Genomic DNA, 14,785 nt, shown 5'->3' with positions numbered 1-14,785 from the left:
GGAAACATTTGTGGGGTGAGGTGTATGAGCCTCTGGTCATTGATCAATGGCCACACAACCCCCATTTTTATCGAAAATAGCCATGAACGACCATTTTCAATAATACCGAAGGCTAGCACCTACGGATTTTTGACCAAGAAATGGTCTGCACCAGAAATCCAAGAATGTGATCTATGGCAAGGAAAAATATGTGGGGTGAGGTGTACGAGTCTCTGGTCGATGATAAATGGCCACACAACCCTCATTTTTGTCGAAAATAGCCATGAACGACCATTTTCAATAATACCGGAGGCTAACACCTATGGATTTTTGACCAAGAAATGGTCTCCACCAGAAATCCAAGAATGTGATCCATGGCAAGGAAACATATGTGGGGTCAGGTGTACGAGCCTTTGGTCGATGATCAATGGCCACACAACCCCCATTTTTGTCGAAAATAGCCATGAATGATTATTTTCAATAATACTGAAGGCTAACACCTACGGATTTTTGACCAAGAAATCGTCTCCACCAGAAATCCAAGAATGTGAACTATGGCAAGGAAACATATGTGGGGTGGGGTGTATGAGCCTCTGGTCGATGATCAATGGCCACACAATCCCCATTTTTAACGAAAATAGCCAAGAACGGCCATTTTCAATAATACCGAAGGCTAACACGTACGGATTTTTGACCACGAAATGGTCTCCACTAGAAATCCAAGAATGTGATCTATCGCAAGGAAACATATGTGGGGTTAGGTGTATGAACCTCTGGTCATTGATCAATGGCCACACAACCCCCATTTTTGTCGAAAATAGCCATGAACGACCATTTTAAATAATACCGAAGGCTAGCACCTACGAATTTTTGACCAAGAAATGGTCTGCACCAGAAATCCAAGAATGTGATCTATGGCAAGGAAACATATGTGGGGTGAGGTGTACGAGTCTCTGGTCGATGATAAATGGCCACACAACCCTCATTTTTGTCGAAAATAGCCATGAACGACCATTTTCAATAATACCAGAGGCTAACACCTATGGATTTTTGACCAAGAAATGGTCTCCACTAGAAATCCAAGAATGTGATCCATGGCAAGGAAACATATGTGGGGTGAGGTGTACGAGCCTTTGGTTGATGATCAATGGCCACACAACCCCCATTTTTGTCGAAAATAGCCATGAATGACTATTTTCAATAATACCGAAGGCTAACACCTACGAATTTTTGACCAAGAAATCGTCTCCACCAGAAATCCAAGAATGTGAACTATGGCAAGGAAACATATGTGGGGTGGGGTGTATGAGCCTCTGGTCGATGATCAATGGCCACACAATCCCCATTTTTATCGAAAATAGCCATGAACGACCATTTTCAATAATACCGAAGGCTAACACGTACGGATTTTTGACCATATGTGGCCACACAATCCCCATATTGATCGAAAATAGCCATGAACGACCATTTTCAATAATACCGAAGGTTAACACTTACAGATTTTTGACCATATGTGGTCTCCACTAGAAATCCAAGAATGTGATCTATCGCAAGGAAACATAAGTGGGGTTAGGTGTATGAAACTCTGGTCATTGATCAATGGCCACACTACCCCCATTTTTGTCGAAAATAGCCATGAACGACCATTTTCAATAATACCGAAGGCTAACACCTACGGATATTTGACCAAGAAATGACCTCCACCAGAAATCCAAGAATGTGATCTATGGCAAGGAAACATATGTGGGGTGAGGTGTATGAGCCTCTGGTCGATGATCAATGGCCACACAACCCCCATTTTTGTCGAAAATAGCCATGAACGACCATTTTCAATTATACCAAAGGCTAACACCTACGGATTTTTGACCAAGAAATGGTCTCCACCAGAAATCCACGAATATGATCTATGGCAAGGAAACATGTGTGGGGTGAGGTGTACTAGCCTCTGGTTGATGAACAATGGCCACACAATCCCCATTTTTGTCGAAAATAGCCATGAACAACCATTTTCAATAATACCGAAGGCTAACACCTACGGATTTTTGATCAAGAAATGGTCTCCAGCAGAAATCCAAGAATATGATCTATAGCAAGGAAACATATGTGGGGTGAGGTGTATGAGCCTCTGGTCGATGATCAATGGCCACACAACCCCCATTTTTGTCGAAAATAGCCATGAACAGCCATTTTCAATAATACCGAAGGCTAGCACCTACGGATTTTGGACCAAGAAATGTTCTGCACTAGAAATCCAAGAATGTGATCTATGGCAAGGAAACATATGTGGGGTGAGGTGTACGAGTCTCTGGTCGATGATAAATGGCCACACAACCCTCATTTTTGTCGAAAATAGCCATGAACGACCATTTTCAATAATACCGGAGGCTAACACCTATGGATTTTTGACCAAGAAATGGTCTCCACCAGAAATCCAAGAATGTGATCCATGGCAAGGAAACATATGTGGGGTGAGGTGTACGAGCCTTTGGTTGATGATCAATGGCCACACAACCCCCATTTTTGTCGAAAATAGCCATGAATGACTATTTTCAATAATACCGAAGGCTAACACCTACGAATTTTTGACCAAGAAATCGTCTCCACCAGAAATCCAAGAATGTGAACTATGGCAAGGAAACATATGTGGGGTGGGGTGTATGAGCCTCTGGTCGATGATCAATGGCCACACAATCCCCATTTTTATCGAAAATAGCCATGAACGACCATTTTCAATAATACCGAAGGCTAACACGTACGGATTTTTGACCATATGTGGCCACACAATCCCCATATTGATCGAAAATAGCCATGAACGACCATTTTCAATAATACCGAAGGTTAACACTTACAGATTTTTGACCATATGTGGTCTCCACTAGAAATCCAAGAATGTGATCTATCGCAAGGAAACATAAGTGGGGTTAGGTGTATGAAACTCTGGTCATTGATCAATGGCCACACTACCCCCATTTTTGTCGAAAATAGCCATGAACGACCATTTTCAATAATACCGAAGGCTAACACCTACGGATATTTGACCAAGAAATGACCTCCACCAGAAATCCAAGAATGTGATCTATGGCAAGGAAACATATGTGGGGTGAGGTGTATGAGCCTCTGGTCGATGATCAATGGCCACACAACCCCCATTTTTGTCGAAAATAGCCATGAACGACCATTTTCAATTATACCAAAGGCTAACACCTACGGATTTTTGACCAAGAAATGGTCTCCACCAGAAATCCAAGAATATGATCTATGGCAAGGAAACATGTGTGGGGTGAGGTGTACGAGCCTCTGGTTGATGAACAATGGCCACACAATCCCCATTTTTGTCGAAAATAGCCATGAACAACCATTTTCAATAATACCGAAGGCTAACACCTACGGATTTTTGATCAAGAAATGGTCTCCAGCAGAAATCCAAGAATATGATCTATAGCAAGGAAACATATGTGGGGTGAGGTGTATGAGCCTCTGGTCGATGATCAATGGCCACACAACCCCCATTTTTGTCGAAAATAGCCATGAACAGCCATTTTCAATAATACCGAAGGCTAGCACCTACGGATTTTTGACCAAGAAATGTTCTGCACTAGAAATCCAAGAATGTGATCTATGGCAAGGAAACATATGTGGGGTGAGGTGTACGAGTCTCTGGTCGATGATAAATGGCCACACAACCCTCATTTTTGTCGAAAATAGCCATGAACGACCATTTTCAATAATACCGGAGGCTAACACCTATGGATTTTTGACCAAGAAATGGTCTCCACCAGAAATCCAAGAATGTGATCCATGGCAAGGAAACATATGTGGGGTGAGGTGTACGAGCCTTTGGTTGATGATCAATGGCCACACAACCCCCATTTTTGTCGAAAATAGCCATGAATGACTATTTTCAATAATACCGAAGCCTAACACCTACGAATTTTTGACCAAGAAATCGTCTCCACCAGAAATCCAAGAATGTGAACTATGGCAAGGAAACATATGTGGGGTGGGGTGTATGAGCCTCTGGTCGATGATCAATGGCCACACAATCCCCATTTTTATCGAAAATAGCCATGAACGACCATTTTCAATAATACCGAAGGCTAACACGTACGGATTTTTGACCATATGTGGCCACACAATCCCCATTTTTATCGAAAATAGCCATGAACGACCATTTTCAATAATACCGAAGGTTAACACTTACGGATTTTTGACCATATGTGGTCTCCACTAGAAATCCTAGAATGTGATCTATCGCAAGGAAACATATGTGGGGTTAGGTGTATGAAACTCTGGTCATTGATCAATGGCCACACTACCCCCATTTTTGTCGAAAATAGCCATGAACGACCATTTTCAATAATACCGAAGGCTAACACCTACGGATATTTGACCAAGAAATGGCCTCCACCAGAAATCAAAGAATGTGATCTATGGCAAGGAAACATATGTGGGGTGAGGTGTATGAGCCTCTGGTCGATGATCAATGGCCACACAACCCCCATTTTTGTCGAAGATTGCCATGAACGACCATTTTCAATTATACCAAAGGCTAACACCTACGGATTTTTGACCAAGAAATGGTCTCCACCAGAAATCCAAGAATATGATCTATGGCAAGGAAACATGTGTGGGGTGAGGTGTACGAGCCTCTGGTTGATGAACAATGGCCACACAATCCCCATTTTTGTCGAAAATAGCCATGAACAACCATTTTCAATAATACCGAAGGCTAACACCTACGGATTTTTGATCAAGAAATGGTCTCCAGCAGAAATCCAAGAATATGATCTATAGCAAAGAAACATATGTGGGGTGAGGTGTATGAGCCTCTGGTCGATGATCAATGGCCACACAACCCCCATTTTTGTCGAAAATAGCCATGAACGACCATTTTCAATAATACCGAAGGCTAGCACCTACGGATTTTTGACCAAGAAATGTTCTGCACTAGAAATCCAAGAATGTGATCTATGGCAAGGAAACATATGTGGAGTGAGGTGTACGAGCCTCTGGTCGATAATAAATGGCCACACAACCCTCATTTTTGTCGAAAATAGCCATGAACGACCATTTTCAATAATACTGGAGGCTAACACCTACGGATTTTTGACCAAGAAATGGTCTCCACCAGAAATCCAAGAATGTGATCCATGGCAACGAAACATATGTGGGGTGAGGTGTACGAGCCTCTCGTCGATGATCAATGGCCACACAACCCCCATTTTTTTCGAAAATAGCCATCAATGACTATTTTCAAAAATACCGAAGGCTAACACCTACGAATTTTTGACCAAGAAATCATCTCCTCTAGAAATCCAAGAATGTGAACTATGGCAAGGAAACATATGTGGGGTGGGGTGTATGAGCCTCTGGTCGATGATGAATGAGCACACAACCACCATTTTTATCGAAAATAACCATGAACGACCATTTTCAATAATACCGAAGGCTAACACGTACGGATTTTTGACCAAGAAATGGTCTCCACTAGAAATCCAGGAATGTGATCTATCGGAAGGAAACACATGTGGGGTTAGGTCTATGAGCCTCTGGTCAATGATCAATGGCCACACTACCCCCATTTTTGTCGAAAATAACCATGAACGACCATTTTCAATAATACCGAAGGCTAACAACTACGGATCTTTGACCAAGAAATGGCCTCCACTAGAAATCCTAGAATGTGATCTATGGCAAGGAAACATATGTGGGGTGAGGCGTACGAGCCTCTGGTCGATGATCAATTGCCACACAACCCCCATTTTTGTCGAAAATAGCCATGAACGACCATTTTCAATTATACCAAAGGCTAACACCTACGGATTTTTGACCAAGAAATGGTCTCCAGCAGAAATCCAAGAATATGATCTATGGCAAGGAAACATATGTGGGGTGAGGTGTACGAGCCTCTGGTCGATGATCAATGGCCACACAACCCCCATTTTTGTCGAAAATAGCCATGAACGACCATTTTCAATAATACCGAAGGCTAACACCAACGGATTTTGACCAAGAAATGGTCTCCACTAGAAATCCAAGAATGTGATCTATGGCAAGGAAACATTTGTGGGGTTTGGTGTGCCATAGATCACATTCTTGGATTTCTGGTGGAGACCATTTCTTGGTCAAAAATCCGTAGGTGTTATCCTTTGGTATTATTGAAAATGGTCGTTCATGGCTATTTTCGACAAAAATGGGGTTTGTGTTGCCATTGATCATCGACCTGAGGCTCGTACACCTCACCCCACATATGTTTCCTTGCCATAGACCACATTCTTGGATTTTTGGTGGAGACCATTTCTTGGTCAAAAATCCATAGGTGTTAGCCGTCGGTATTACTGAAAATGGTCGTTCATGGCTATTTTCGACAAAAATGAGGGTTGTGTGGCCACTGGTCATCGACTAGAGGCTCGTACACCTCACCCCACAAATGTTTCCTTGCCATAGATCACATTCTTGGATTTCTAGTGGAGACCATTTCTTGGTCAAAAATCCGTAGGTGTTAGCCTTCGGTATTATGGAAAATGGTCATTCATGGCTATCTTCGACAAAAATGGGGGTTGTGTGGCCATTGATCATTGACCAGAGGCTCGTACACCTCACCCCACATATTTTTCCTTGCCATAGATCACATTCTTGGATTTCTGGTGGAGACCATTTCTTGGTCAAAAATCCGTACGTGTTAGCCTTCGGTATTATTTAAAATGGTCGTTAATGGCTATTTTCGACAAAAATGGGCCTTATGTGGCCATTGATCTTCGACTAGAGGCTCATACACCTCACCCCATATATGTTTCCTTGCCATAGATCACATACATAGATTTCTGGTGGAGACCATTTCTTGGTCAAAAATCCGTAGGTGTTCGCCTTCGGTATTATTGAAAATGGTCGTTCATGGCTATTTTCGACAAAAATGGGGGTTGTGTGGCCACTGATCATTGACCAGAGGCTCGTACACCTCACCCCACATATGTTTCGTTACCATAGATCACATTCTTTGATTTCTGGGTGATACCATTTCTTGGTCAAAAATCCGTACGTGTTAGCCTTCGGTATTATTGAAAATGGTCGTTCATGGCTATTTTCGACAAAAATGGGCGTTGTGTGGCCTTTAATCATTGACCAGAGGCTCATACACCTCACCCCACATATGTTTCCTTGCCATAGATCACATACTTGGATTTCTGGTGGAGACCATTTCTTGGTCAAAAATCCGTACGTGTTAGCCTTCGGTATTATTGAAAATGGTCGTTCATGGCTATTTTCGACAAAAATGGGGGTTGTGTGGCCACTGATCATCGACCAGAGGATCATACACCTTACCCCACATATGTTTCCTTGCCATAGATCACATTCTTGGATCTCTGGTGGAGACCTTTTCTTGGTCAAAAATCCGTAGGTGTTAGCCTTCGGTATTATTGAAAATGGTCGTTCATGGCTATTTTCGACAAAAATGGGGGTTGTGTGTCCTTTGATCATCGACCACAGGCTCGTACACCTCACCCCACATATGTTTCCTTGCCATAGACCACATTCTTGGATTTTTGGTGGAGACCATTTCTTGGTCAAAAATCCGTAGGTGTTAGCCATCGGTATTATTGAAAATGGCCGTTCATGGCTATTTTCGACAAAAATGGGGGTTGTGTGGCAATTGATCATCGACCAGAGGCTCGTACACCTCACCCCACATATGTTTCCTTGCCATAGATCACATTCTTGGATTTCTGGAGGAGACCATTTCTTGGTCAAAAATCCGTAGGTGTTAGCCTTCGGTATTATTGAAAATGGTTGTTCATGGCTATTTTTGACAAAAATGGGGGTTGTGTGGCCATTTATCATTGACCAGAGGCTTGTACACCTCACCCCACATATGTTTCCTTGCCATAGATCAGATGCTTGGATTTCTGGAGGAGTCCATTTCTTGGTCAAAAATCCGTAGGTGTTAGCCTTCGGTATTAATGAAAATGGTCGTTCATGGCTATTTTCGACAAAAATGGGGGTCATGTGGCCATTTATCATCGACCCGTGGCTCGTACACCTCACCCCACATATGTTTCCTTGCCATAGATCATATTCTTGTATTTCTGGTGAAGACCATTTCTTGGTCAAAAATCCGTAAGTGTTAGCCTTCGGTATCATTGAAAATGGTCGTTCATGGCTATTTTCGACAAAAATGGGGGTGGTGTGGCCATTGATCATCGACCAGAGGCTCATACACCTCGCTCCACATATGTTTCCTTGCCATAGATCACATTCTTGGATTTATGGTGGAGACCATTTCTTGGTCAAAAATCCGTAGGTGTTAGCCTTCGGTGCCATTGAAAATGGTCGTTCATGGCTATTTTTGACAAAAATAGGGGTTGTGTGGCCACTGATCATTGACCAGAGGCTCATACACCTCACCCCACATATGTTTCCTTGCCATAGGTCACATTCTTGGATTTCTGGTGGAGACCATTTTTGGTCAAAAATCCATAGGTGTTAGCCTTCGGTATTATTGAAAATGGTCGTTCATGTCTATTTTCGACAAAAAGGGGGGTTGTGTGGCCATTTATCATCGACCAGAGGATCGTATACCTCACCCACATATGTTTCCTTGCCATAGATCACATTCTTGGAATTCTGGTGGAGACCATTTCTTGGTCAAAAATCCATACGTGTTAGCCTTCGGTATTATTGAAAATGGTCGTTCATGGCTATTTTCGACAAAAATGGGCATTGTGTGGCCATTGATCATCGACCAAAGCCTCATACACCTCACCCCAAATATGTTTCCTTGCCATAGATCACATTCTTGGATTTCTGGTGGAGACCGATTCTTGGTCAAAAATACGTAGGTGTTAGCCTTTGTTATTATTGAAAATGGTCGTTCATGGCTATTTTCGACAAAAATGGGGGTTGTGTGGCCACTGATCATTAACCAGAGGCTCGTACACCTCACCCCACATATGTTTCCTTACCATAGATCACATTCTTGGATTTCTAGGGGAGACCATTTCTTGGTCAAAAATCCGTACGTGTTAGCCTTCGGTATTATTGAAAATGGTCGTTCATGGTTATTTTCGACAAAAATGGCGGTTGTGTGGCCATTGATCATCGACCAAAGGATCGTACACCTCACCCCACATAGGTTTCCTTGCCATAGATCACATTCTTGGTTTTATGGTGGAGACCATTTCTTGGTCAAAAATCCGTAGGTGTTTGCCTTCGGTGCCATTGAAAATGGTCGTTCATGGCTATTTTCAACAAAAATGGGGGTTGTGTGGCCATTGATCATCGACCAGAGGCTCGTACACCTCACCCCACATATGTTTACTTTCCATAGACCACATTCTTGGATTTTTGGTGGAGACCATTTCTTGGTCAAAAATCCGTAGTTGTTAGCCTTTGGTATTATTGAAAATAGTCATTCATGGCTATTTTCGATAAAAATGGGGGTTGGGTGGCAATTGATCATCGACCAGAGGCTCGTACACCTCACTCCACATATGTTTCCTTGCCATAAATCACATTCTTGGATTTATGGTGGAAACCATTTCTTGGTCAAAATCTGTAGGTGTTAGCCTTCGGTGCCATTGAAAATGGTTGTTCATGGCTATTTTCGACAAAAATGGGGGTTGTGTGGCAATTGATCATCAACCAGAGGCTAGTACACCTCACCCCACATATGTTTCCTTGCCGTAGATCACATTCTTGGATTTCTGGAGGAGACCATTTCTTGGTCAAAAATCCGTAGGTGTTAGCCTTCGGTATTATTGAAAATGATCGTTCATGGCTATTTTCGAAAAAAATTGGGGTTGTGTGGCCATTTATCATCGACCAGAGGCTCGTACACCTCACCCCACATATGTTTCCTTACCATAGATCAGATGCTTGGATTTCTGGTGGAGACCATTTCTTGGTCAAAAATCCGTAGGTGTTAGCCTTCGGTATTATTGAAAATGGTCGTTTGTGGCTATTTTCAACAAAAATGGGGGTTGTGTGGCCATTTATCATCGACCAGAGGCTCTTACACCTCACCCCACATATGTTTCCTTGCCATAGATCACATTCTTGGATTTCTGGTAGAGATCATTTCTTGGTCAAAAATCCATACGTGTTAGCCTTCGGTATTATTGAAAATGGTCGTTCATGGCTATTTTCGACAAAAATGGGGGTCATGTGGCCATTTATCATCGACCCGTGGCTCGTACACCTCACCCCACATATGTTTCCTTGCCATAGATCATATTCTTGTATTTCTGGTGAAGACCATTTCTTGGTCAAAAATCCGTAAGTGTTAGCCTTCGGTATCATTGAAAATGGTCGTTCATGGCTATTTTCGACAAAAATGGGGGTGGTGTGGCCATTGATCATCGACCAGAGGCTCATACACCTCGCTCCACATATGTTTCCTTGCCATAGATCACATTCTTGGATTTATGGTGGTGACCATTTCTTGGTCAAAAATCCGTAGGTGTTAGCCTTCGGTGCCATTGAAAATGGTCGTTCATGGCCATTTTTGACAAAAATAGGGGTTGTGTGGCCACTGATCATTGACCAGAGGCTCGTACACCTCACCCCACATATGTTTCCTTGCCATAGGTCACATTCTTGGATTTCTGGTGGAGACCATTTTTGGTCAAAAATCCATAGGTGTTAGCCTTCGGTATTATTGAAAATGGTCGTTCATGTCTATTTTCGACAAAAATGGGGGTTGTGTGGCCATTTATCATCGACCAGAGGATCGTATACCTCACCCACATATGTTTCCTTGCCATAGATCACATTCTTGGAATTCTGGTGGAGACCATTTCTTGGTCAAAAATCCATACGTGTTAGCCTTCGGTATTATTGAAAATGGTCGTTCATGGCTATTTTCGACAAAAATGGGCGTTGTGTGGCCATTGATCATCGACCAAAGCCTCATACACCTCACCCCACATATGTTTCCTTGCCATAGATCACATTCTTGGATTTCTGGTGGAGACCGATTCTTGGTCAAAAATACGTAGGTGTTAGCCTTTGTTATTATTGAAAATGGTCGTTCATGGCTATTTTCGACAAAAATGGGGGTTGTGTGGCCACTGATCATTAACCAGAGGCTCGTACACCTAACCCCACATATGTTTCCTTACCATAGATCACATTCTTGGATTTCTAGGGGAGACCATTTCTTGGTCAAAAATCCGTACGTGTTAGCCTTCGGTATTATTGAAAATGGTCGTTCATGGTTATTTTCGACAAAAATGGCGGTTGTGTGGCCATTGATCATCGACCAGAGGCTCGTACACCTCACCCCACATATGTTTCCTTGCCATAGACCACATTCTTGGATTTCTGGTGGAGACCATTTCTTGGTCAAAAATCCGTAGGTGTTAGCCTTCGGTATTATTGAAAATGGTCGTTCATGGCTATTTTCAACAAAAATGGGGGTTGTGTGGCCATTGATCATCGACCAAAGGATCGTACACCTCACCCCACATAGGTTTCCTTGCCATAGATCACATTCTTGGTTTTATGGTGGAGACCATTTCTTGGTCAAAAATCCGTAGGTGTTTGCCTTCGGTGCCATTGAAAATGGTCGTTCATGGCTATTTTCAACAAAAATGGGGGTTGTGTGGCCATTGATCATCGACCAGAGGCTCGTACACCTCACCCCACATATGTTTACTTGCCATAGACCACATTCTTGGATTTTTGGTGGAGACCATTTCTTGGTCAAAAATCCGTAGTTGTTAGCCTTTGGTATTATTGAAAATAGTCATTCATGGCTATTTTCGATAAAAATGGGGGTTGTGTGGCAATTGATCATCGACCAGAGGCTCGTACACCTCACTCCACATATGTTTCCTTGCCATAAATCACATTCTCGGATTTATGGTGGAAACCATTTCTTGGTCAAAATCTGTAGGTGTTAGCCTTCGGTGCCATTGAAAATGGTTGTTCATGGCTATTTTCGACAAAAATGGGGGTTGTGTGGCAATTGATCATCAACCAGAGGCTAGTACACCTCACCCCACATATGTTTCCTTGCCGTAGATCACATTCTTGGATTTCTGGAGGAGACCATTTCTTGGTCAAAAATCCGTAGGTGTTAGCCTTCGGTATTATTGAAAATGATCGTTCATGGCTATTTTCGACAAAAATGGGGGTTGTGTGGCCATTTATCATCGACCAGAGGCTCGTACACCTCACCCCACATATGTTTCCTTACCATAGATCAGATGCTTGGATTTCTGGTGGAGACCATTTCTTGGTCAAAAATCCGGAGGTGTTAGCCTTCGGTATTATTGAAAATGGTCGTTCGTGGCTATTTTCAACAAAAATGGGGGTTGTGTGGCCATTTATCATCGACCAGAGGCTCTTACACCTCACCCCACATATGTTTCCTTGCCATAGATCACATTCTTGGATTTCTGGTAGAGATCATTTCTTGGTCAAAAATCCATACGTGTTAGCCTTCGGTATTATTGAAAATGGTCGTTCATGGCTATTTTTGACAAAAAAAGGTTGTGTGGACATTGATCATCGACCAGAGGCTCGTACACCTCATCCCACATTTGTTTCCTTTCCATTGATCACATTCTTGGATTTCTGGTGTAGACCATTACTTGGTCAAAAATTCGTAGGTGTTAGCCTTCGGTATTATTGAAAATGGTCGTTCATGGCTATTTTCTACAAAAATGGGGGTTGTGTGGCAATTGATCTTCGACAAGAGGCTCATACACCTCACTACACATATCTTTCCTTGCCATAGATCACATTCTTGGATTTATGGTGGAGACCATTTCTTGGTCAAAAATCCGTAGGTGTTAGCCTTCAGTGTCATTGAAAATGGTAGTTCATGGCTATTTTCGACAAAAATGGGGTTGTGTGGCCATTGATCATCGACCATACGCTCGTACACCTCACCCCACATATGTTTCCTTGCCATAGATCACATTCTTGGATTTCTGGTGGAGACCATTTCTTGGTCAAAAATCCATAGGTGTTAGCCTTCGGTGTTGTTGAAAATGGCCGTTCATGGCTATTTTCGACAAAAATGGGGGTTGTGTGGCCATTGATCATCGACCAGAGGCTCGTACACCTCACCCCACATATGTTTCCTTGCCATAGACCACATTCTTGGATTTCTGGTGGAGACCATTTCTTGGTCAAACATCCGTAGGTGTTAGCCTTCTGTATTATTGAAAATGGTCGTTCATGGCTATTTTCGACAAAAATGGGGGTTGTGTGGCAATTGATCATCGACCAGAGGCTTGTACACCTCGCTCCACATATGTTTCCTTGCCATACATTATTGGATTTATGGTGGAGACCATTTCTTGGTCAAAAATCCAAAGGTGTTAGCCTTCGGTGCCATTGAAAATGGACGTTCATGGCTATTTTCGACAAAATTGGGGGTTGTGGGTCCATTGATCATCGACCAGAGGATCATACACCTCACCCCACATATGTTTCCTTGCCATAGATCACATTCTTGGATTTCTGGTGGAGACCATTTCTTGGTCAAAAATCCGTCGGTGTTAGCCTTCGGTATTACTGAAAATGGTCGTTCATGGCTATTTTCGACAAAAATGGGGGTTGTGTGGTCATTTATCATCGACCAGAGGCTCGTACACCTCACCCCACATATGTTTCCTTGCCATAGATCACATTCTTGGATTTCTGGTGGAGACCATTTCTTAATCAAAAATCCGTACGTGTTAGCCTCCAGTATTATTGTAAATGGTCGTTCATGGCTATTTTCGACAAAAATGGGGGTTGTGTGGCCACTGATCATCGACCAGAGGCTTGTACACCTCACCCCACATATGTTTCCTTGCCATAGACCACATTCTTGGATTTTTGGTGGAGACCATTTCTTGGTAAAAAATGCGTAGGTGTTAGCCTTCGGTATTATTGAAAATGGTCGTGCATGGCTATTTTCGACAAAAATGGGGGTTGTGTGGCAATTGATCATCGACCATAGGCTCGTACACCTCACCCCACATATGTTTCCTTGTCGTAGATCACATTCTTGGATTTCTAGAGGAGACCATTTCTTGGTCAAAAATCCATAGGTGTTAGCCTTCGGCATTATTGAAAATGGTCGTTCATGGCTATTTTCGACAAAAATGGGGGTTGTATGGCAATTGATCATCGACCAGAGGCTCGTACAGCTCACTCCACATATGTTTCCTTGCCATATATCACATTCTTGGATTTATGGTGGAGACCATTTCTTTGTCAAAAATCCGAAGGTGTTAGCCTTCGGTGCCATTGAAAATGGTCGTTCATGGCTATTTTTGACAAAAATAGGGGTTGTGTGGCTACTGATCATTGACCAGAGGCTCGTACACCTCACCCCACATATGTTTCCTTGCCATAGACCACATTCTTGGATTTTTGGTGGAGACCATTTCTTGGTCAAAAATCCGTACGTGTTAGCCTTCGGTATTAATGAAAATGGTCGTTCATGGCTATTTTCGACAAAAATGGCGGTTGTGTGGCCATTGATCATCGACCAGAGGCTCGTACACCTCACCACACATATGTTTCCTTTCCATAGACCACATTCTTGGATTTTTGGTGGAGAACATTTCTTGGTCAAAAATCCGTAGGTGTTAGCCTTCGGTATTATTGAAAATAGTCGTTCATGGCTATTTTCGACAAAAATGGGGGTTGTGTGGCAATTGATCATCGACCAAAGGCTCGTACACCTCGCTCCACATATGTTTCCTTGCCATAGATCACATTCTTAGATTTATGGTGGAGACCATTTCTTGGTCAAAAATCCAAAGGTGTTGGCCTTTGGTGCCATTAAAAATGGTCGTTCATGGCT

This window comes from Zea mays, chromosome 9 (assembly GCF_902167145.1).
Source record: "Zea mays cultivar B73 chromosome 9, Zm-B73-REFERENCE-NAM-5.0, whole genome shotgun sequence".
Classification (NCBI taxonomy): domain Eukaryota; kingdom Viridiplantae; phylum Streptophyta; class Magnoliopsida; order Poales; family Poaceae; genus Zea; species Zea mays.
The sequence above is the reverse complement of the archived record's forward strand: the minus strand, read 5'-3'. Positions refer to the sequence as shown.